The sequence below is a fragment of the Cryptomeria japonica genome, chromosome 8, assembly GCF_030272615.1.
Source record: "Cryptomeria japonica chromosome 8, Sugi_1.0, whole genome shotgun sequence".
Classification (NCBI taxonomy): Eukaryota; Viridiplantae; Streptophyta; class Pinopsida; order Cupressales; family Cupressaceae; genus Cryptomeria; species Cryptomeria japonica.
In genome coordinates, this window is record NC_081412.1 from 570,228,505 (window position 1) to 570,253,070 (window position 24,566).

The following is a 24,566-nucleotide window of genomic DNA, read 5'->3' on the forward strand; positions in this document are numbered from 1 at the left end:
TGGAGAACTCTAACCAAGGGCTATGACACCTACAATTGAAAAATATAAATTACAAAAAGATTAACCATTAAAGTTACAAATTAATAATGTGAGAATTGAATAAAAAAATTAATATTCAAGTTTTGAAGTTACCTTCACAATATTTGGAGCTCTTTGTGTAAATAGGTTGTCGAAGACTATGCATACAACAACCTCCCCTTCAGGCTTCTTTGAATAAGGTTAGTCTAGCCATGCTTGACTCATAAACATATGTTTTAAAACCATCAATGCACCAAGAATGCTTTGCAACGTTAAGAAAATAATTGCAAACCTTGTGACATCTGCTCTTACCAACTCTTTCCCTTAGGTGTGTTCTCTCATCAAGTGAAGAACCCAAGGGTGATTGTAGATGTATTTTGTGATCCTCCTTGCATCTTCTACAATTGGTGTCACCCAATCAAGTTTTCCTGTGTCCTCCAAAAGAAGGTCAAGGACATGTGCTACATAAGGTGTCCAAAAAACAATGGGGTGTGTCTCTCAGAGGATTCTACCTGCTGCCACATATGCTAATGCATTATCGGTTATTATTTGCACCACATTTTCAACTCCCAACTCCATGACAATTTTCTCCAACATTAGAGCCAAAGTTTTAGCATTTTCCACCTTGTTGGAGGCATCAACCAATTTCAAGAACACTACATTATTCTTGCAAGCAACCAAAAAATTAATGATGGTGTAGTTTTTTCCATTTGTCCACCCATTGGAAAGAATAGTACATCCATATTTTTTCCATTCTTTTCTTTGGTCTTCCACCACTTGTTCTTGCCATATCAATTGTATTTGTGAGAAACCTACAAGTACAAAGTAAAATTAGGTCTTAGTACACAATTTTGATTAAAAAACAAGAAAAACATTTAAAAATTAAAACAAGTGGACTAAGTTACTAACCTCCCACCCATGTCCTTGTGAGAAGGGGCTTTATATCCTTTTCCCTAAAGTGTCAATGCGGTAACCGAATTAATCCAATAAGGATTGTTTGCCACATTGAATGGAATGTTGTTGAAGTACCAAAAATCGACACATGCAATGTATGTTTGCTCATGCACATCCCTATTCCACCTAGTTGCCTCTAATAATGGTTGTGTTCCAATTGTGTTCTTGGGCACAAAATAATTACCTTTAGATTGTGACATTGATGGTGTTGTAGTTGGTGCTCTACTAGAATTAGTTAAAGTGGTGGTCAAGGTGGTGTCAGATTTGTGGATACGTGGGCCATGAAGAGATCCCACTTTACCTTGAAATGTTGCTTCTTCTTCTTTAAGGTCGATTGAAGCACCTTGAGATTTAGCTATGGATGCTCTCATTGCTAGTTTTGTCCTCTCCCTTTGCAACTTTTTTTCTTCCCTAGTTGCAAGTATGGCATTCATTTCTCTTTTTATTTCTTCTGTGGCCCTAGGACACCCCCTAGAATCATGCTTACTGATCCTTGCAAGGTGGTATTTGAGGCGGTTTATGCCTCCATGAAATAGTCTTTCACATTTAATGCATATACCCACCTAGGTTCCGGTCCTTCAAAGACATACTTCCAAGCCTTGTCTCTAGCACATTTAGAATGAGTGCCTACATATCTAGATGTGCATGCATCTACTCACGAGGTAGACCTTGAAGCTAAACCAATTGTAGAATCTTTTCTATTTGCCATTATAAATTAACGGTTAACCTACACATAAAAAGTGAAAACACAAAGTTAATATTTTAGTTAAACAATTTAGAAAAGTAAGTAAATTAGTTTAAAAAATTTTAGACATCATTGAAAGTTGAAAAAAAAAGTGTCAGTGTTTGAATTTGTTTGGAATAGTAGAGTTCTTGAAAAAACAGTGAAAAAAATCAATAAAAATTGTCAAAAAATGGTGTTAAATCTTGTTCATTGGACTCTAAATCAATTTAGACTACTTAGGAAAGGCCATTGTTGATTTTTTATTAACCTAGATGTAACAAAAAAGAAATAAAATGTTTTAAAGAAACATAGAAAAAAAATTAAAAAAACCTACCCGAGAATATGTTTTTGCTTCAAAATCTGGTCCAAATCCGCTTCTAATTGACTAAAATTGATGCAAATTACGTTGGAAAGGCTTGGGAGGTTGTTTTTCCTCTTGAGCAACAAACTAGAACACAAAAAATTAAATTATGATTCTTTTTTGATGTTTTTAGCTTTTACACTTGTGCCTGCAAGTTTTTGGCACAGAATTGTCAAGTTTTTGTCAAAAACTCAACGAGTTTTTCTAGTGAGTAAATGGAAAGTTTCCTCGTGAGGAAAAAAACTTGCGAGTTTTTTACTATTCATTGAGTACTTGGCAAGTAGTCTAGATCTATGGCCATACATGTAACCACATGAATTTCCAACGTGCTTTCATACTCCATTGAGATAGCTTCAATAAAACCAAGTGACCACCATCTCAAGCAAGAAATATTCTCATCCTCCAACATGCCACCTATAGAAGAAATTGAACAAGCCAAGGTGAAGATGCACTAATCCAAGAGCACAAACATCAAATCCAATGTGATAACAAAGGCTCCAAGCCATTGTCATAAAGTAAAAACCTACATGATTGGAAAAAACATCCACAATGCATGCCAATACATCCAACCATCCACACCTCTTAGGTATAAGGAACATCAATAAACTCATGCCAAAATTAGATCAACCCATAAACCACAATCAAGATCCCTGTATCAAAACCATGAAGTACATACATATCCAAGAACTCCCACTACATGGTTAATATCAAATCTGAAATGAAGCTCAAAGAATATCAAGTCTACCAATCAACGCTCATATCTAGGTGCGATAAGTAAATCAAAACATGAAGTACCAAGAACAAACACAATGATCCATACATGTGACTCAAATGTTGCATACTCTCCCACAATATGTCACCATCTACTCAAATCATATGATAATGAATCTCATGGAAGAACCCATATAATGAAAAGAGAAAACCTGTAAACCATAACATGTCCTTCTACCAACACCTCAATGAAGCACTGTTGTGTCAAGTATGATCTCCTCTAAAACACCCCAACTGAAAATCTTTAACAATGCCCAAAATCCTATTCAATCTCTTAAATCAAACAAGTATATGTATTATGTAATGCCAACATGGATGTAAGCCTCTCATAACACACTCAAAAAGTAAGTCAGTCCCAATGAAGGAAATCCCCACTAAATTATCTCCTAATATCTATTGGTATTTTGGTATGGTTTTGTCATTGATGTCAACACCTACTAAAACACTAGCACTTTGGAGATCCAGCAACATTCATCGGCAAGCAAGTAACTATTGCACAGTTACTGGTATATGGTTCATCGGCAGGATATAATGATCACCGACACTTGGAATGATATGAAAGACACCTGGTAATGTCGAAGACATCGTGTGGACACTTTGTTTTGAAGAATTAATCATTGGTATATTCATATTTGCATATTTTCTTTTACCGACAAATAGGTCCAGGGTTACCTAGGGTTACACCGACAGGTTTATCTTTTCCAGATCAGCATAGCACGCTATGGAGATGATTAATTATTGTTGTAAATGCATTAAGCCGACATGTTTAATCGGTTATTGCATCAGATATTATATTGTTTGTAAAATGTTTTTATTGTAATATCTTGTAGAGCTGACCTACTAAAATTGGTCTTAGGTTATGGTATAAATGAAAGATCTTATTTGTAAGATCGAATGTGGAATGCGAAAAAGAATTGTGAGAAGGTATATGCGAGATTAAGCAGAGATATACACACATACATCATTTGAAGGTGAAACTAGGTTTTTGTGAAAGCATATCAACATTACACCGGTACTGAATCCAGCATATGAAGATGCTATTTTGTGTAGTACATTCTTATTGGATTTAACCATCCAACTGTAGTCAGTGTGACTCCCTTTTGTGATTGAGCAGTGAGCTCTAGGCTGTTGGCCTTTCTACATGTGCAGACCCCATTTATGTACACTTACTATCTGCAGTAGTATCATCTGATTGTGGGTAAGTTTTCCCACCGTGGTTTTTCCCCTTACAGGGTTTCCACGTACAAATATTGGTGTTATGTGTTGTGGATGACTTTGTGTTTATGTTTCATGCATTAATCTTTACCGATATAGCAATTAATTGTTAACACTATCTACCGGCATACTTAACTGGTTTACCGGTATTAAGCATTAAGTTGGTTAAGTTGTTTTTGGTTTGAATTTATTTGACAACTGATTCACCCCCCCCTCTCAGTTGTCTCCGGGACCTAACAATATCCTCATAATGATATCATAATAGCAACATCTGCACAAGGATATAACCAAATCCAAACATCTTTGAAATGAATTCTCTAGAACTAACAAACTCCATAGCTCAAGATCCATGTCTATGAAAGATAAGAAGAAACATAATGCACCTAAAAGGTCTAAAAGGAACAATGGACAATACCTATCAAGTAGTAAGTTGTTGAGTACACCAAGAGTGGAGAATGAGAATGCTCATGAAGTTATCCAAGTCATCATGACTCATACTAAGAACAATATCCTCTCATGTCTATGCCAGATGAATGCTCCTTAGACTTCTTGCTGAAACTACCAATTGTTTCAATACATGTCTCTAATCATAAGAGAATATTAGTATCACCTACATCTCCATGTATCCCCGAGCACCTATAACCTATCAATCCATGCCAAACTCCAAATGCAATAGATCATTATCATAAATTAATCAAGAAAATGATCACACAATGCAAAGTGAACCACCAAGATCAATGTCACATATCCAACCTAGGAATCAGGAACATAAACATGACAACATGATCTAACCATCTCCTCTTAAGAGATCACATGCTCCATATGAACATATCAAATAACTATACCATGCCAAAAATTTAATCTAGTAATCAAGAGTATATCATGACATAATAGAAGACCATGAAAACACATCAAATGAAGGTATAAACCACACCTCAACCAAAAACTCCAAGAGTCCTCTATGGCTCCAAGATGTCAACCATCCAAAATCATCATGAAGATAACCATCCTCTACTAGTGAATATACAAATGTGAAAGACTCTTTTGCAACAACATGTTCTAAGGACTCCAAAATTTGCACACTAAGAAGATCATCCACCATCCAATAGTGAATCCACATTGTTGGATATTGCTACTGCTAGGATATGTTGTTGTCATTGATGTCAACATATTCCTGTGTTTTGGTGTTGCAGAGAATTGTTTTGGTGTTTCGGTGTTTGCAGTGAGTTGATCTGGCTAGTTTATCTGTTTTCTATGTTGAATCAAATAGAGATACTTCATTCTTTATTGATTCAATGATCCTATGTGATGATTTGATCGAGTTGAGGATTCCATACTATGGAGATTGGTTTTCAATGTTCAGTGTTGCAGTGTTCTGGTGTTTGATCCGTTGTGGTTCAGTATGATTATATCTTGTGTTGTGGATTTGGGAGAGTGTTTGGGAGGTTCATGTGTATCTTCATTTCAGATGGTTCGTGATTTGATGCTCCACAAGCTATCTTTTTTATTCGAGTTGCTGTTGATAAGTGTTCTTAAGTGTTAGCGTGTTGATCGATGAAGATTTGAATAAGTGGCGTTGGTGCAACTATTGCAGATGGCTATAACATACTTTTTGATGTTTTCTAATCATGTTCTATTTGTTTTGGTGGTCTGCATTAACCCTTGTGCAAGTTATTGAAGATCTTCTAGGTCCGGTGATATTCTTCGTGTTATCCGGTAGTTTTGGTGGTGTAGCGTGTTGCGCTTGATCTTGGCGAGATTTTTGGTGATGGTGCATGTTCGAGGAGTTGATTTAGGTCCATGCTATGTTTTCTATGGAATTATATTGGCCCGGTGGATAATTTATGTATAGTGTGATGTAATTTTGTAATTAGGTGTTAAGGGTTTGGCTGAACTTGTAGTCAAGGTTGATGATTTGTATAAATAGGTGTTATATTTGTGGTTTGGTGATGTATGGGTGTCGATTTTTCATTATCAGAGGGTGATGTATGTGCAAACAAGTGAATTTATCTTTCGGTGTGGTGTATTGAGCAGAGATTGTTGCAAGGCAGAGAAATGTGCTTAACTGAAACTATTATCAGGCATTAGCAGATGCTATCTTTGCAGTTCATCTTAACCGGATTGTAGTATGAATATTTTTGTAAGGTAGTGAACCTTCCTTGAGGGTTGGAGCCTTTTGGGTCATTGTAATTTGAGCAATGAGCTCTAGGAAGTGTGCCTGAATGCATGTGCATTTCCCATTGTAATATTTTCACATACTACTATAGAGTATCATCTTATTTTGGGTAGGTTCCCACTGTGGTTTTTTCCTTAACCGAGTTTTCCACGTCAAAATATTGGTGTTATGTGTGTTGGTGTTATTGTGTTTATTTTTGTTCTTGTTGTAGTTGATCAGATTTGAGATTGTGCATAAATTGTTTAATCTGGTGAAAACTGATTCACCCCCCCTCTCTGTTTTCCTTCCTTGTTGTTGCCAACAAGTGGTATCAGATCTAGATCCTCCGAAAGAAGCTTAACCGCTTGAGGAGATTTAGGATGACAACTTATGTATTCAAGAAGGAGAGTCCTAGATTTCATGGAAATAGTTATACTGTTTGGAAGGATCAGATGGAAGTTCATCTGAAGTGTCTTGGAGAAGATTATAAAGAATGTTTATAATGTTCCTTTGAATGGACCGGTTACTGCTGATGAAATCAAGGAAGCTGAACATAACATAAGAGATAAGGAAGAATTTTTGAGTGTCTTGACCTATTCGGAAATGACTAATGTGATGGGTTTGAAGACTGCACATGAGATCTGGAAAAAGTTACCTTGTATGAAGGAGATGCACAAGTTAAAGTTGCTAAGTTGCAGAGTTTGAAAGGGAAATATGTGACATTAAAGATGGGATAAGATGAGAATATAACATCATTTATGGCTAAGATGAATGAACTTTTTATGAATATCAGATGTACCGGTGGAACCCTTGAGGAAGATAAGATTGTTTCTAAGGTGATGAGATCCTTGCTTCTTACCTACAAAGCTAAAGTTGCTACTATTGATGAGATTCGAAGTGTGACCAATGTGACAAGAGATATGTTGGTTGGGAAGATTGTTGCATTTGAGTTGAGTGAATTTGGAGAATCACATGGTAAATCTGAAACTGCATTTAAATCCTCTGTATTTGGGATGTAGAAGTATGATCCGGGAGAGAGTTCATCTAGGGTTTCTAGATATGAAAGAGAGATGAGAGAAATGGAAGAACAAGAAAGGGAGTGGGATGAGCTTGAAGCATTTATTTCTCAGAAATTGCCTAAAGGAGCTAGTAAGTATGATGGAAAGTTACCTTTGAAATGTTTCTCTTGTAATAAGATAGGACATTTTGCTTCTAGGTGTCTTGGAAGAATGTCTAAGTATGATAAGCATGAAAGAAATGATAGATTTGAAAGGCATGATAGATCTAATAATAATGATAGATATGATAAGTATGACAAGTATGATAAGCCCTATAAACCTAACCAAAAATACAAATATCAGAAGAGATGTTATTATGCTACTCATGAAGGTGTGATAGATGAAGAATCAGACAACGGGAATTCAGAAGAAGAATTTTTATTCATTTCTATCAAGGAAGATGATTCTGTACCAGTGAATTCTATAAGCTGCATTGTTGAGGAGAAAGCTTTGGCTGCTAAGATTGGAAAGAAAGATGAATGGGTATTAGACAATGGTTGTTCACATCATATGACATGTAATAAAATAAAATTTGTGATTATGGAGATGTATGATGGTGGTATAGTCAGATTTGGAGATGACAAAGCTTGTGTGATCCACGGTAGAGGTTCTATTTCCTTTTATGGTAAGAATAATACTGATGATGTCTTATATGTTGAAGGTTTGAAGAATAATCTTTTGAGTGTTGGACAAATGGTTGACAAGGGATATGATTTGTAATTTAAGAAGGGTAAATGCAAAATTTTGAATGCCTCTGGAATAGAGATTGCATCAGGGACAAAGACTAAAGGTAATATCTTTCACTTGAATGCCGATGAGACAAGTTGCTTGATTGCTGAGATAGATGAAAGTTGGTTGTGGCATAGAAGGATGTGTCATGTTAATTTTGACTGCATGATAAGGATAAGTTCTATTCAAGCTGTTAGAGATTTTCCTAAGATTGTAAAGCCTTCTAATCCGGTATGTAAAGAATGTCACTTGGGAAAGCAAAAAAGAACTTCATTTAAGAGTAAGCTATATACATCTAAGGGATTATTGGATCTTATTCATACTGACTTATGTGGTCCTACAAGAGTGAGACGCATGCAGGGTGACATGTATTTATGTTGTTGATTGATGACTACTCTAGAATGATGTGGGTTACCTTTCTAAGGGAGAAATCAGAAGCATTGGATAAATTCAAGATATTCAAAGCTAAGGTGGAGATAGAGACAAGATTGAAGCTAAATTGCCTAAGATCTAACAAAGGAGGAGAATTCACATCCGATGAGTTTGATACATTTTGTGAGAGGAATGGAATTAGAAGATAGATATCTGCTCCTAGAACCCCTCAACAAAACAAAGCTGTTTAAAGGAAGAACATAACTATTTTTGATGCTGCTAGAACTATGCTAATTGAAGGAAATGTTGCACAAACCTTTTGGAAAGAAGTTGTTAGCACTTTTGTTTACACATTCAACCGGGTGCATATAAAAGGTGATTTTGGTAAAACTCCTTATGAGCTATGGTTTGGTCATGTTCTTACATTTAGATATTTTAGATTTCTGGAAGCAAATGTTATATAAAAAGGGATGAGGATATAGGAAAGTTTGATGCAAGATGTGATGAAGGAATCTTCTTGGGATATTCTACTAAGAGCAAGGCCTACCAGTGTTGCAATAAGTGATTGAAGAAGATAGTGGAAAGTGCAAATGTGAAAGTTGATGAATGTCATGGAAAGTAGATCAGAGCATGCGGATATGATATTGATGATCAAGACATTGTTCCTAAGCCTGTGCAGACTGAGATCCTAAAGCAGAATGCTTCGGTAGAGACAGTTAATCTAGATATTTCTGCTACTGGTGAAGAAGTTAAAGATCTTGAGAATCAAAACAATCCGAAGACTCCGAGGTATGTGAGATTGAATCATTGAGAGAATAGGATTATTGGTGATAAGAATAAGGGTGTGATGACTAGAAGAAGACTTGTTGCAAGAGATATGTTTGATTTCAAAGATTGAACCTAAAGATGTTTCTGAAGCATGTAAGGATGAGAACTGTATAAAAGCTATGGAAGAAGAGCTAAATCAGATTGAGAAGAATAACACCTGGGAGCTTGTTCTAAGACCTAAGGACAAGAATGTGAATGGTACTAAGTGGGTGTTCTAGATTAAACTTAATGAAGTTGGTGAAGTGGTGAGAAACTAAGAAAGGATGGTATGTAAAGGATGCTCTCAAATTGAAGGTATTGATTATGAAGAGACTTTGTCTCATGTAGCTAGAATTGAAGATGTTAGACTACTACTTGCATATGCTGCTCATCGGAATTTCAAGGTTTACCAGATGGATGTCAAGTCATCCTTTTTGAATGGAGATTTGGAAGAGGAAGTCTACATTGAGAAACCAAAAGGATTTTCACTATCAAATGAAAGAGATATGGTATGAAAATTGAAGAAAGCATTGCATGGACTGAAGCAAGCCCCTAGAGCCCAGTATGCTAGATTAGACAAGTACTTGATGAAGTTGGGATTTTGTAAAGGTACTGCTAACAGTAACTTATACTTTAAGGTTGATAAAGATAACATTTTGATTATTGAAGTGTTTCTAGATGACATTATTTTTGGCGGTGATGATGATTTGAGTATGAAGTTTTCTGATGATATGCAAAAGGAGTTTGAGATGTCTATGATAGGTGAGATGAAATTCTTCTTAGGATTGTAGATTACTCAGACTGATAAAGGTATTTTCATTTCTCAATCTAAGTATGTGAAAGAATTGTTGAAAAAGTTTGAGTTAGATGATTCTAAGCTTGTTGGAACTCCTATGGTGATTGGCTGCAAGTTGTCTAAGAATGATGAATCTCAGAAAGTTAATCAGACTTTATATAGATCTATGGTTGGTGGATTGCTATACTTAACTCAAACTAGACCTCATATTATGCATGTTGTTTATCTTTGTGCTATATTTTAGGTTGACCCTAAAGAGACTCATGTTACTGTTATGAAGAGGATTTTCAGATATTTGAAGGGGACTGTTGATTATGGTTTATGGTATCCGAAGAATGATGATTTCATGATACATTCCTATATTAATGCTGATTGGGCAGGTGATGCAAATGACCAAAAGAGAACTATCGGTGGAGATTTCTTTTTGGGGAAGAAGTTGGTTTCATGGGCAAGTAAGAAACAAGATGCTATTGTTAGGCCCAATATGGAAAACTAATGTACTGAGAGGGGAGGGGTGAATCAATACTTCAAATCCTTTCTTCAACAATAACTTTACTGTTATGCATAAACCAAAAACTGCTATAACATAACATAAAGCTAAAACAAATAAATAACAATCATACATAATTCACTCCATAACACATATATTTTGGTTATGCAGAAACTCTTGGTTAGAGAGAAAAACTGTGGTGGGGATGGGACCCACAACTTCACTACTGCAATAATAAAGGGTGCTCGGTTAGACCTACATGTTTAGCTATTTCTGATAGCTTACCCTATTAGGAGTATCAAGATCGTGAGATCTACCTTGCTAAAGGATTTTACAACACTTATTCTAAATGCTGCACCTGGTTAAAGGCTTTACAATTTATAGACTTTGTAAGTGTCTTTTACCCTGTTAAAGGTTTCTCTTACAACTCAAAATATTACAATAAAATCTTTACAAATATCTGCAACTTCACATCTGAAATGTTATAGCATATTCTGTGTTCTCAAAATGAGATTACCTTGCTTATAGCATACCTCGGTAACCCATAGATTAACTCGGTAAACCCTTCTGTTTACTCTGTTCTTTGACTGTTCTCTGAAATCCTTCTCGGTGACCTCTGTGTCTCTGATAGTCACAATACTCAGTGCTTTCTTATGTATTACACATGTCTTGCTTCATACACCTCTTATCTCTTGTATCTGATCCCAATTCATGATGTATAAATAGATATCTTATGTCGGTGATCTGGTTCATTGCTTCGATCTTACAAACATGATTTATCGAATGAATAACTATACAAAATATTTCATTGGATAGATGACCTCAAAATCATACACAATCTTTAAGTGCAATTTCCAATGTGATAACGGTTCTTTGTTCCTCGATCTTGTAACACGTTTCCACATGTGTGTGTCTAGGTTCAATGAATCTGGTAACACGTTTCACTCGGTGTATATCAACTCGGTATATCATTTTTGCTGCTCGGCAGACATAGAGTGTTACTTGGTAGACAACTCGGTGTATACTAGGCTCTGTGACTACTTTATTCTATAACCGACTACTTTGTGCTTACCGACTGAATATTTCGGTAGTAGTAACCGACTAGAGTATATAGAATGACTTTGGACATAAAACTAATGGCAACTTAGTAAGTAGTAACAATCTCCCCTTTTGACATTAGTTGAGATGTTTGACAAAACTTCTTTCAAAGTCATAACTCAAAAATCTATATACTTACAAAATTTTGACTAAATAGACAGTATATACATTTGTCAATAAAATAGTATATTTAGATATACTCCCCTTATCAATATACTGTACAAAACTCTGATTTTGCATGCTCGGAGATCAATGTTCTGTATTAACTGCTCGGTTGTCACTGCTCGGTTCACTGCTTGGTTCACTGCTCCCCTGTCAAATTCAACTGTGCATTTGGATACTCTATTCTGTATACTCCCCCTATATACTACACTCCCCCTTTGGTACTTTTGATACTATACTCCCCCTTTTTGACAAACATCAACACTTAGTTACCAGTCGGTGGAGGCAACTGGTCAAAAATGGATTTATACTTTGTCCTTGCATCGGTGAGAGCGGCAGAGAGGGCATCCTTGACACTATCCATGAGTGAATTCTGAGCTGTAATGTCAGCTAACAGTGAAATTAGTCCATCTAAGGTGCTTCCCTCTTGTTGAGTGGATAGGGAGGTAGCCTTGTTGATCTTCTCTTGGACGGAGGACAAGTGTGGAATGAATAAGGTTTGAAGAGTCATAATGTCCATCCTTATTTTGTGCTCTTCATTCCTGAGTTCCAATTGTTGAGCCATGAGCTTTTGTAATTTTGGCTCAGTGGTCAACTTATTTGAGAGATCGGTGATCTCTTTCTCAAGCACTTCTGTTTTATTTTTGATATCTTTAATGAATAAAGAGAATGTACAGAGTTCCTGAAATAAATAAAGAATATGCTTGAGTTGAGGGGACAACTCAACAATAAATCTGACAAGTTTTACTTGCCAATAGCAATGGCTTTTTGTACCTCTTCAATCATTTTTGTAGTGAGCTCTTTGTCTGTTAACTTGCTCAATTATTCAGATGCGTCTACTCCAAATTTCTCTATCTGATTGAGGAGTTCATCCTGTTGAATATGGATGGTTGCATCTGTTGTCACTGTAGCTTCAGGTAGCATATCTGTTAATAGTGCTTTCACCTTCTGAAGTACTTTGTTTTTCTTTTGAATAGCCATTTGTTTCTCCTGTTCTGCTTTGGCTTTGCATAGTTCACCGAATTCAATGAGTGCTTGCCCTTTTAATTTGGAGATGTCTACATTCGACAACACTATTGGTTTTGACAAATCTAATTTGAAACTATTCTTTTTTAGTTTCTTTTCTTTAGAGGTGGAGGCTTTCACCAGTTGAATTGATACAATGGCTTGGGAGGCTTCTTGACCCTCGATAGGTTGCTTGGTAGAGGCAACACTTTTGTCGGATCCTGTAGCCTCTGTTTTCTCCTTCGGTGCTTCTATGCTTGGGTTCTCAGTTGTAACATTTTTAGTGCTAGAAGGGGCTTGAGAGGTCTGTTCCACGGTGGCCTGAGAAGTAGCTTCTCCTTCTGTAGACTTGTGACCCTCTATTCCTTGTTCAGTATCCTGAGGGGCCTCAGTTGAAATAGGCTGAGTGACCGGAGGATAGGGCTAAAATTGTTCCAAAACTGACTCACTGGATACCAGCTTGGCATATGCATTCCCTTCTATCATTTCCTGTTCTTGTGCCTCGGTGTCCATGATATCCTCATCAATTTGTATAGTGTCAGCAGGGTCTTGCTCGGTGATATCAGGATCTTGCTCGGTGACATCAACTATTTCAACTTCAACTTGCTCACCATCATTCTTGATTCGAAATATTTCCTGCCACTTTTCTTTGGTCTCATTCTCTACATCCAAATAAAGGCCATTCATTAATTTCAAGGCTCTTTGCTTGACTAGGAAGTTTGAGTGGTAGTTTTTCAGATGTTCACTTATTTCATCTACCGACATGTCTGGAAAGAGATGTACCAGACTTCTTTCTCTCATCTTCTTTTCCGAGTCCATGGCATATTTCCACCTATTATCAATATGCAAATACAATTCTTTTGGAAGAGAATTAGTTACTTCCAATGGGACCAATCAGAATTTCAGAAGTGTGTAGATGACAACTTCTTCTATTTGTCTCTTTTCTGCATCATATCTGGAGTCATATTTTACATATCTAAATGTTCCAAATCCACCATATAGCTTCAGATTATCACAAAAGTTATCAACACTATGTACTTCTTCCTTTTTGCTCTTAACAATCTGAAACTTACTTGCATCTTCAGATTCGGTGTCACTGGACTCTTTAGTCAAAATGAGTCTCTGAGTAGATTTCTTATAAGTTTTTGTTACCTTTGGTGCGGCAACATTCTTTGGTTTCTTACTCGGTGACGCTGCAGATGATCTTGTGTTTGCACGCTTTACTGAAGGAGTCGGTGATACCTTTGATGTATCCCATTTCTTCCTTTTCAAAACTTTCTCTTCAGGAAATTCAGTTCTCAATGTAATAGCTGCCTCTTGGGCTTCAAATTCCTCCTCGGTGATGACTAGAGTGCCCTTGACAGGTGTGGAGGAAGAACCTTCACCAAATTTGTCCATTAATGCCTTGATCATTTTTGTTGCTTTCCTCGTAGCCTTTGGTACTGCAACTCATCTTAACTTTCTCTTTAACTTCTTCATATGTACCGTATCTCAGCTCGGTAGCATGCCTTGGTAATGTAAGAAAAGCATTTATCTGCTGTTGTGTGATGTCAAAATCAATCTCATAACCCATAGGTGGCAAAGATTGAGTTCTCAGTTCCACAACATTAACATAGCAATAATCGGTGTCTACATCAAAGCATATGTCATCCTTGTATTTCTCTACTAACTGGGGTGGGATCCAGTACCTGTTATGCATCCTTTCCTGAAACTTGCTAAAGTAATCATCCATAATATCATTAAAGTTATCACCTAGCCGTTTGATGAAGTCATTGATTTGATGGGTGATTGGTCGGTGTAGCTTCCAAACTACATTACCGACTGACGGAAAGAATTTCTCAAAATAGAAAAACATGCATACTAACAGTGATCCAAACTTCAGTGAGTTAGCCGAGTTTTTCTTCTTCGGCTTCCTTATGGTGTTTAGATTCTCAAACAGGTTTTTCAACAATACTTCACAAAGATCATTTTTCATTCCTTTCTTCACAATTTTATATGCTAAATCGACTGCTGCACAGGGTACACTATTTTCCCTTGCCGATTGAAAGAAACAATAACCTATTACTCTAATGGAAAACTTCAGCTCTGCATCTATGACATTGTTCAGTTTCAGTCCTCTGCAATCAGATTCAACTCTAGTTAAAGTGATCAATTCCTTTTGTGATATTATTTTCTGAGCTCGGGCATGATCAAAAATAGGGTAACTGGTGATCAAATGAATGATTTCCTTGGTGATTTTGAATGGTTGCTCCTCTAACCACATGAAATCATCATGAACTCTGCTCAAAACAAACTTGACCCATTGGGGTTTGAAGACATGGGGATAGGTTAGGGCTTCGGTCAATCCCTTGATTCTAATGTGTTCATACTTGCTATCCAATTTCCCATTGGTACACAATTCATCATATGTGTCCTTGATCTCAACATGACCTAGTTCCTCAACACAACACTTAGTGAAGAATCTGACATCCTCAACTAGTAAAACCCTATCCGAATGAGTGAAAATGTAGTTTTATCATCCGGTTCAGATGCCACTTTGGGAGTTAGAGAGTATTTCAGTGAGGTCTTTTCAATGTTCTCAACAACAACGGGCTTTTGGATCTTAGGTGCCATTGCAAATTTTGGATAAATACTTAACAAAAGATCCTTAGGGTTTGAAAACTTTCAAACAGCAGACGCTTCCCACTTAGCAAATGTAAAACAGATATTCACAACTGATATGATCGGTAAACTACCTTGACAATGCATTGTAATTGATGTAAATACCTTGAATTTCACTTTGGAGGAGGTTTGATCACCTTTGAATCGCTTTGCTCTGCTTTCTTGAAAACTTGGTAAGTGTAAAATGATCATGCAAAAGCTTCAAGTACATAGTATACCTTATCGGGCTTCATGCAGTTAGGTCAGAAAACATTAAATGCACTCAGTACCACTTCCTTTTTATGCTTTTACCGAGTAGCCAGACTTCCTGTATTTACCGACTAGACAGGCTTCCAAAAGACTTGATAAAATTTCAAATTTCCTAATGCATCTTTAGTTATGCAGATTTTGAATTAAGTACATGATAAAATAGGAACTGTTAAGATTTAACCTTGAGAGAATGCAGTTCCTTCATACCTTTACCAATTAATTTGGAATAGGTGCACCTAACTCGGTAGGTAAGGTTCTTTCTTCATTTGACACAATTTCCTTCTTTTTCCAAATCATCTGGAATTTTCTTTTTATTTCTTCAATATCTCCTCTAGGTTGATCTCTGCAATCTCTAGCCAAGTGTCCAACTTTGTGACAATGAAAACATGCCATACCAGGATTTCTCCATGATCTTCAGTTGTTCATTCCAAACCTTATAAAGCAGTTGGCACTTATATGTCCATATCTTCCACAAAATTCACACCATATCCTTGTATTGTAATCCCATGGTACTGCAGAACACTATTGGTTAGAATCTGTGTGAGTTCGGTAGCCTCTAGTATTTGCTCGATGTGCAGACCACATATAGTTCTTTTGCTTAAACCAACACTTCTTAGTACTATGTCCATATCTATTGCAGTTTTCACAAAATCCTTTGAATTTTTCCTTCTGATAATTGTTAACAGACATTGTCCTACATTGATTAGATGTGTGACCATATTTATTGCGATTGTAACAATAACCATTAGACCCAATGACATTCGGTTGCTTACCTTTTCTGATTTGGCACATGTTGGTAGTATGACCTTGATTTCCATAGTAGTTGCAAATAGGTTTATTTCCTTTGACGTTTTTCTTGTTTCCGGCTTGCTTTGATGATTCTCCTCTCTCGGTAGTGTGGATTCCCTTCTCGGTAGAGTCTTTTCCTTTGTAACCGAGTCCTACATCTTTGTTGGGTCTTCTTGTATTCAGTTGCTCATCCAACATCTTTGATGCTTCATAACTCTTCTTCAGTGTTTCTTTGGATTTCTTCTCTGCTTCAAGTTTATCAGTCAACTTTGATACTTCAAGTTTCAATGCTTGATTCTCATTATTATTCAGATTTGCTTCATGATGTGCATAACCCAATTGATCTGACAAATTACTTTGTATTCCAGTCATCCTAGTGATTTCATCATTCTTTTCAGACACTAATGCTTCAAGTTGATGTTTTTCTCTTTCTAGATCTCTTACTTTATGCTTGGCTGTCCTCAATGCATCTAGGTTTTCAGTCATCTGTGTGCTAAAATGTTCATGTCCTCTTTTCATTGCTTTTAGCTGATCAATCAGTGCTTTGTTCTTTTCTTTCAGTTCTCCTATCATCTCTTCAGTCTCTTCAGATATACTGTTCTCAGATGATGTCTCAATCTGTTCCACTAACTCTTTAGAGTCTTGCAAATCATCAGACAATCTTCTTCTAACTTTCAATGATTTTTGCATTTGTCTTTGCATGTCTGCAATCACTTGATTAGCATGATCCAACTCTTCTTGCAAATACACAATTCTCCGAGATTGTTTATAGCCTTCCATTGATAAGATCTTTTTCTTTAGGCTGTTAAACCCTTTTCCAAGATTGAAGCTCTGATACCAATTGTTAGGCCCAATATGGAAAGCTAATGTACTGAGAGGGGAGGGGTGAATCGGTACTTCAAATCCTTTCTTCAACAATAACTTTAGTGTTATGCATAAACCAAAAACTGCTGTAACATAACATAAAGCTAAAACAAATAAATAACAATCATACATAATTCACTCCATAACACATATATTTTGGTTACGCAGAAACTCTTGGTTAGGGAGAAAAACTGTGGTGGGGATGGCATCCACAACTTCACTACTACAATAATAAAGGGTGCTCGGTTAGACCTACATGTTTAGCTATTTCTGATAGCTTACCCTATTAGGAGTATCAAGATCGTTAGATCTACCTTGCTCAAGGATTTTACAACACTTATTCTAAATGGTGCACCTGGTTAAAGGCTTTACAATTTATAGACTTTGTTAGAGTCTTTTACCCTGTTAAAGGTTTCTCTTACAACTCAAAATATTACAATAAAATCTTTACAAATATCTGCAACTTCACATCTGAAATGTTATAGCAGATTCTATGTGCTCAAAATGAGATTACCTTGCTTATAGCATACCTCGGTAACCCATAGATTAACTTGGTAAACCCTTCTGTTTACTCTGTTCTTTGACTATTCCCTGAAATCCTTCTCAGTGACCTCTGTGTCTCTGACAGTCACAATACTTAGTGCTTTCTTATGTATTACACATGTCTTGCTTCATACACCTCTTATCTCTTGTATCTGATCCCAATTCATGTTGTATAAATAGATATCTTATGTCGGTGATCTGGTTCATTGCTTCGATCTTACAAACATGATTTATCAAATGAATAACTATACAAAATATTTCATTGGATAGATGACCTCAAAATCATACACAATCTTTAAGTGCAATTTCCAATGTGATAACGGTTCTTTGTTCCTCGATCTTGTAACACGTTTCCACATGTGTGTGTCTAGGTTCAATGAATCTGGTAACACATTTCACTCGGTGTATATCAACTCGGTATATCATTTTTGCTGCTCAGTAGACATAGAGTGTTACTCGGTAGACAGATCAGTGTATACTAGGCTCTCTGACTACTTTCGTATATAATCGACTACTTTGTGCTTACCGACTAAATATTTTGGTAGTAGTAATCGACTAGAGTATATAGAATGACTTTGGACATAAAACTAATGGCAACTTAGTAAGTTGTAATAGCTATATCTCTATCTACTACAGAAGATGAATACATTGCTGCTGCTATCAACTGTACTCAGGTAGTTTGGATGAAGCAAATGTTGAAAGATATTAGAGTTGTGTATGATGAGCATATAGTTATGTATTGTGACAATTGAAGTGCTATTAATATTTTAAAGAATATGATACCACATTCTAAAATAAAGCATATATCAATTAAGTATCACTTCTTGAGGGAGAAAGTTAGTGATGAAGAAGTAAAACTAGAGTATGTATCTACAAAGGATCAGATTGCAAATATTTTCACTAAGCCCTTGCCTACAGATACATTTGTCTATTTGAGAGACAATTTAGGGGTCTCTGCCCTTCCTGATGAGAACTAGGTGCATTGAGATGCATCAATTCGGTGGACTTCACAATCTTATCTTCTTATCGAGGTTGATGAGTTGGTGCTGCTACTTCGCCAGAGTAGTCAGTGCATTTTTCAGAGTTGTGAGTTTATCATAAGGGGGAGATATTGTCCTTCTTAGAGGGAGATAAGCATGATTTATATTTGTCTTTGGCATTGTTATCAAAGGGGGAGAGAAGTATGTGAAAAATTGCCTTATCTTTGGAGCTTTGTGTGCACAATCTTAGAGGGATTTTGTTGATGGTGATTTATTCCTTTGTATTGATTGTTTTTCATATTCATATGTTTCCATCAATGCCAAAGGGGGATATTGTTGGATATTGTTGCTGCTAGGATACGTTGTTGTCATTGATGTCAACATATTCCCATGTTTTGGTGTTGCAGAGAATTATTTTGGTGTTTTGGTGTTTGCAGTGAGTTGATCTGGTTGGTTTATTTGTTTGCTATGCTGAATCAACTAGAGATACTTCATTCTTTATTGATTCCATCATCCTATGTGATGATTTGATCGAGTTGAGGATTCCAATATGGAGATTGGTTTTTAGTGTCTAGTGTTGCAATGTTCTGGTGTTTGATCCATTGTGCTCTGGTATGATTATATCTTGTGTTGTGGATTTGGGAGAGTGTTTGGGATGTTTGTATGTATCTTCATTTCAAATGGTTCATGATTTGATTCTCCACAAGCTATCTTTCTTATCCGAGTTGCTGTTGATAAGTGTTCTCAAGTGTTAGCGTATTGATCAATGAGATTTGAATATTTGGTGTTGGTGCAACTATTGCAGATGGTTCTAACATGTTTGTTGGTGTTTCCTATTCATGTTCTATTTGTTTTGGTGGTCTGCATTAATCCTTGTGTGATTTATTGAAGATCTTTTGGGTTCGGTGATATTCTTCGTGTTATGCAGTATTTTTGGTGGTGTAGCATGTTGCGGTTGATCTTGGCAAGATTTCCGGTGATGGTGCATGTTTGAGGAGTTGATTTAGGTCCATGCTCTGTTGCTAATGGAATTGTGTTGTTATAGTGAATAATTTATGTATTGTGTGATGTAATTTTGTAATTAGGTGTTAAGGGTTTGGCCGACCTTGTAGTCAAGGTTGATGATTTGTATAAATAGATGTTAAATTTGTGGTTCGGTGATGTATGGGTGTCGAGTTAACATTTATCAGAGAGTAATGTATGTGTGAACAAGTGAATTTATCTTTCGGTGTGATGTATTGAGAAGAGATTGTTGCAGGGTAGACAAACGTGCTTAACTGGAACTGTCGTCAGGCATTCGCAGATGCTATCTTTGTAGTTCATCTTAATCGGATTGTAGTCCAAATATTTTTGTAAGGTAGTGAACCTTCCTTGAGGGTTGGAGCCTTCTGGGTCATTATAATTTGAGCAATGAGATCTAGGCAGTGTACCTGAATGCATGTGCGTTCCCCATTGTAATATTTTCACATACTGATGTAGAGTATCATCTTATTGTGGGTAGGTTCCCACCATGTTTTTTCCCTTAACCGGTTTTTCCATGTCAAAAAATTGGTGTTATGTGTGTTGGTGTTATTGTGTTTGTTTTTGTTCTTGCTACAGTTGATCAGAAATGAGATTGTGCATAAATTGTTTAATCCGGTGATAACTAATTCATCCCCCCCTCTCATTTTTCCTTCCTTACTATTTCCAACACACATCACTGCCAACAACTCCCACTAAAATGTGATACCGAGTCACACATGGTGTAGTGAAAACCATCTCCTAAATAAAGAACATATACCTGTCTACACACATACAACTAAAATGTCAATAAAATCAATTGAAATGAAGATCTCTAAGCTAGGAAGACACATATAACCACCGACAAACCACCAAACAAGAATCAATTATACATTGTCAATACATCATTGCCAAAAGTTCCAAATAAAAAGTGTAACCAATGAATAACCAAGCTATCATGACATCATGATAAATGCTACAAGTCCCAACTCCAACTATTCAAGTACTATAAATATCATCCATCCTCTAATATCAAATAAAACATACCAATGCGTTAATGACAACAAACAAAGCCAATTAGCATAGTCTACAATAACAATGAAACAAACCCGATGGATACAGATAGTCCATGATTGAGTCTTCCCATTGCAATTGAATAGGTGATCAACCCACAAAACTGCATAACTCATAGGTCAAACACTGGAATGTGCAAACTCAAAATCACATTAGTAAAATGCAACCTGAGATATCAAAGAGAATAATACTGTAGACCAAATGACTCAATCACCAAATCAACCTCAGATCTGATTTGTCAAACATTTCCACAACCAAATACAATAGTCAAAGAACCAAATAAGCATCAAGGAGGTAATAAAAAACCTCCTAATATCAAACCTAATCATCACTAAATCACCAAAAACATGACTATTATTTGTCCATGCAAAACATGTACCTAGAAAACCCTAACACCATAATCATCACAAATAATGTACCTACACTCAACTATCACCCATACAAGACTTTAAATCTCAAACCAAATAGAACCTATATATCTGTCACCATCAAAGTCCAACTCTATTAAAAATGTATAAATCTGTACCTAGGAAGCTCTAAATTTGATAATCAACCGTAACATCAAAAATATCTCATAAAAACATGTACTCCCTCAAGGTTCTCTCTCTTGATTTATTCAGATGCTCACATAATCACACCCTGAATCTCAAGCATCTACAAGTGATAAAAAAAGTACATAACTATCCATACCTATCAATCTGATAAAATAACAACACCATAGTATAGTCAACACATGCTCTCCAATACCTATTCGAAATCAAAAATTCGATTCTGTATGCAAAAGTTATGATCAGAACTGTATAAAGGAGAACATTTGACTTGCAGTTACCAAAAACTGATCAAAAGAAAAAAAATCATGGAACCAATCTTGTACCACTATATAGTACTCAAAACTAGCTTTCCAATGAGTATAAGAAGTCAAAAAACAAACTCTTGGGGTGAAAGTTATGCTCTATTGAATTGAAAACAACTTATTAGGCTATAGGGGCAAAAAAATGGTGGATTTGAAAAAATTATCCAATTTGATTTAATTTCATTTCTAAAGTTTAAAAAATAAAATAAATAATGTGAGGATCGGATAAATTTAGACCCATCGACAAAAATGAATATTTTATTTAAACTTAGAAATTGTGACAATTTATTTAATTTTAATGACAGATTTAATATTTCACATGCCACATCTAAAAATTTAAAAACATTAAAAATAAGTCAACATTCTTAATTTTTAGGGGGGCATTTTCTTTGTTGCAACGATATTTGTTTTTAATTTCTAGTGGGTCGGTCACTAGGGCCTATTGCCAATGGTTGACAACAGTCGTCTAAGACATTGTCCCGTACACACCCTATTAGAATCACCGACAATGGGCCAGTATTGTCAATGTATTGCTTGTACACTACATGAGCTATTGGGAAAGGCGGGGGTCTACACATGCGAAAAACCCATTTGACCCTCATTTGAATGCACATGCCAAGAATTAATTTGATCCAAAATTTTCTAAACCCCAAATCCACAAACAACCCATCATAACAACAAAGACAAATGCCTTAGGTTTACAATATAACAACTTGCAAGTGCATTCCATACCATGTAATGTCCCTATTCTTTCATGCATAGCCATGGCTTCCAATTTGCACCTTCTCCACTCAAGTTAGGGTTATAACTCCAAATCCAAGCACGAAAGCTCTGATACCATTTGTTAGAAAATAATGTTTCATGACCACTTACATGTTAATCCATTTCCTACATAACCCATGAGAGAAAAGTATGCATACAAGCTTACAAAATCACCATTATGTAAGTATCAAATAGACAAGTCACAAGATAACACAAGATATATCTTGGGTAAACCCTCATGAGGGAAAAACCTAGCCTCCAAAAGGCATGCATACTCTATTCTATTAATCGACCATAAAACAATACAAAACACTTACAGAGTTACAATGAATACTCTTGAACCATCAAGCCCTCCAATGCATTCCCATGTGTCTAAGCATTAATTCACACATCCCATGCCATGCTCCACAAATGCAATTCCCCAAAAGACCTAATACAATGATAGCCCAAACTAGCCAACCTTAACCAGTAAACATACGTTTGATTTTATAGACACAAGCTCACACAAATACAACTAGTGGTACAATAAACTATGTGCCACAAAACTATGTGAACACAATACCATTGACCCCTCATTTTATATTGGGTATTAAGCTTTAACTTTTAAAAATCTTTCCCCAATATTAAATAATTGTAATATAATATTACAATGTTACAATACAACATCAAAGTGGCCCCAAAAATATTCCGGTGGAATTATATGTTACACATCCATGTGCAACTCACATAATTTTTTTACAATTTCTCATTATGGTTGTTTGTAAAACATTGTCTGTTTAGTGTATTGTTGTATGGCTTTGAATTTCTGTCATGTTTAGTTGCAAGAATAGAAGAACATACACTGAATTTGATATTAGTTTAATAATAGTAGTAGTATGTGTAGACACCTAAAAGTTGCACAATGAATTAAGTGAATTTTATTCATTTAATTATTCTTAATTCTTCCAATTAATTAAATTAAGATTTAATTAATATCCCTATTCTTCTAATCGCCTATTAATTAAATTAAGATTTAATTAATATACCCTTCTTCTATCTAAGCCATTCAATTAAATTTACATTTAATTAGAATCTCCCCTCTAACCCATTTAATTAAATTTACATTTAATTAAAATCCCCCTTCTAACCCATTTAATTAAATTTACATTTAATTAAAATCACCCCACTTGCAAAATCCTACAAATGCAAATTGCAACCACAATTGAAATAAATTAATTTTATTTTAATTAAATCCTATTATTTCTCATCCACTTGCATTTTCCTACATCTTCCACTTGCATCCTAAATCCTATTCCTAATTTCTTCTAGAAGTCATCTAATCCAAATCAATTAACCCTAAACCCATTCATTGTCCCTTTTCCCTAAATTTGAGAAGGTCACTTCTCAAATTTGGAGTAGAGTCTTCAAAAGGCATTAAAGCCTTTATCCATTCAACAAGCCACCTTGTTGAATCCCCCCAAATTTGGAAGGACTTTTACAAATTTGTCCCCAAAGTCTTCAAACCATTAATGGTTAACTAACCCTTAGTGGCATGGTTAGAGACTTTTTGACTAACTCAACCTTCATCTAACCCAAGGGTCTCATCAAGCATTCATTGCTTTGACCATGGTTATCCCTTTAACCCTTGCACAAGAGTTTATCCTTTGGGTAAAACCTTTATCCATTGGATAACCCTAACCTAACCTTAACCCTTACCTTCTAAGGTAACCATGAGGTCTTCTCAAGCATTTAATGCTTCTTACATCTCCTCTCAAGTAGTCTCTTGCTGACAATTGTCACCATTTCATTGGTGAGAATTGTGAACATGGATTGATTAACTTTCAATCCTGGCCCTTGTTAAGATTATCCAATCTTGACCATCCATTGCCCTATTTTCCCTATAAATAGAGCCCATTCCTTCTTAAAAAAAAATCAAGTCTTTGTGCATCAAACTTATAGTCTCATAACATTAAGCATATTATCGCTCTTTGATAGAATAGCATGTTAGATCATTTTGATAGCATTATAATCTTAGATATATCATGTTAGCTTTATCTTAGTATCATTTTCATACTAGTTTAAGCTTCATATCAATATC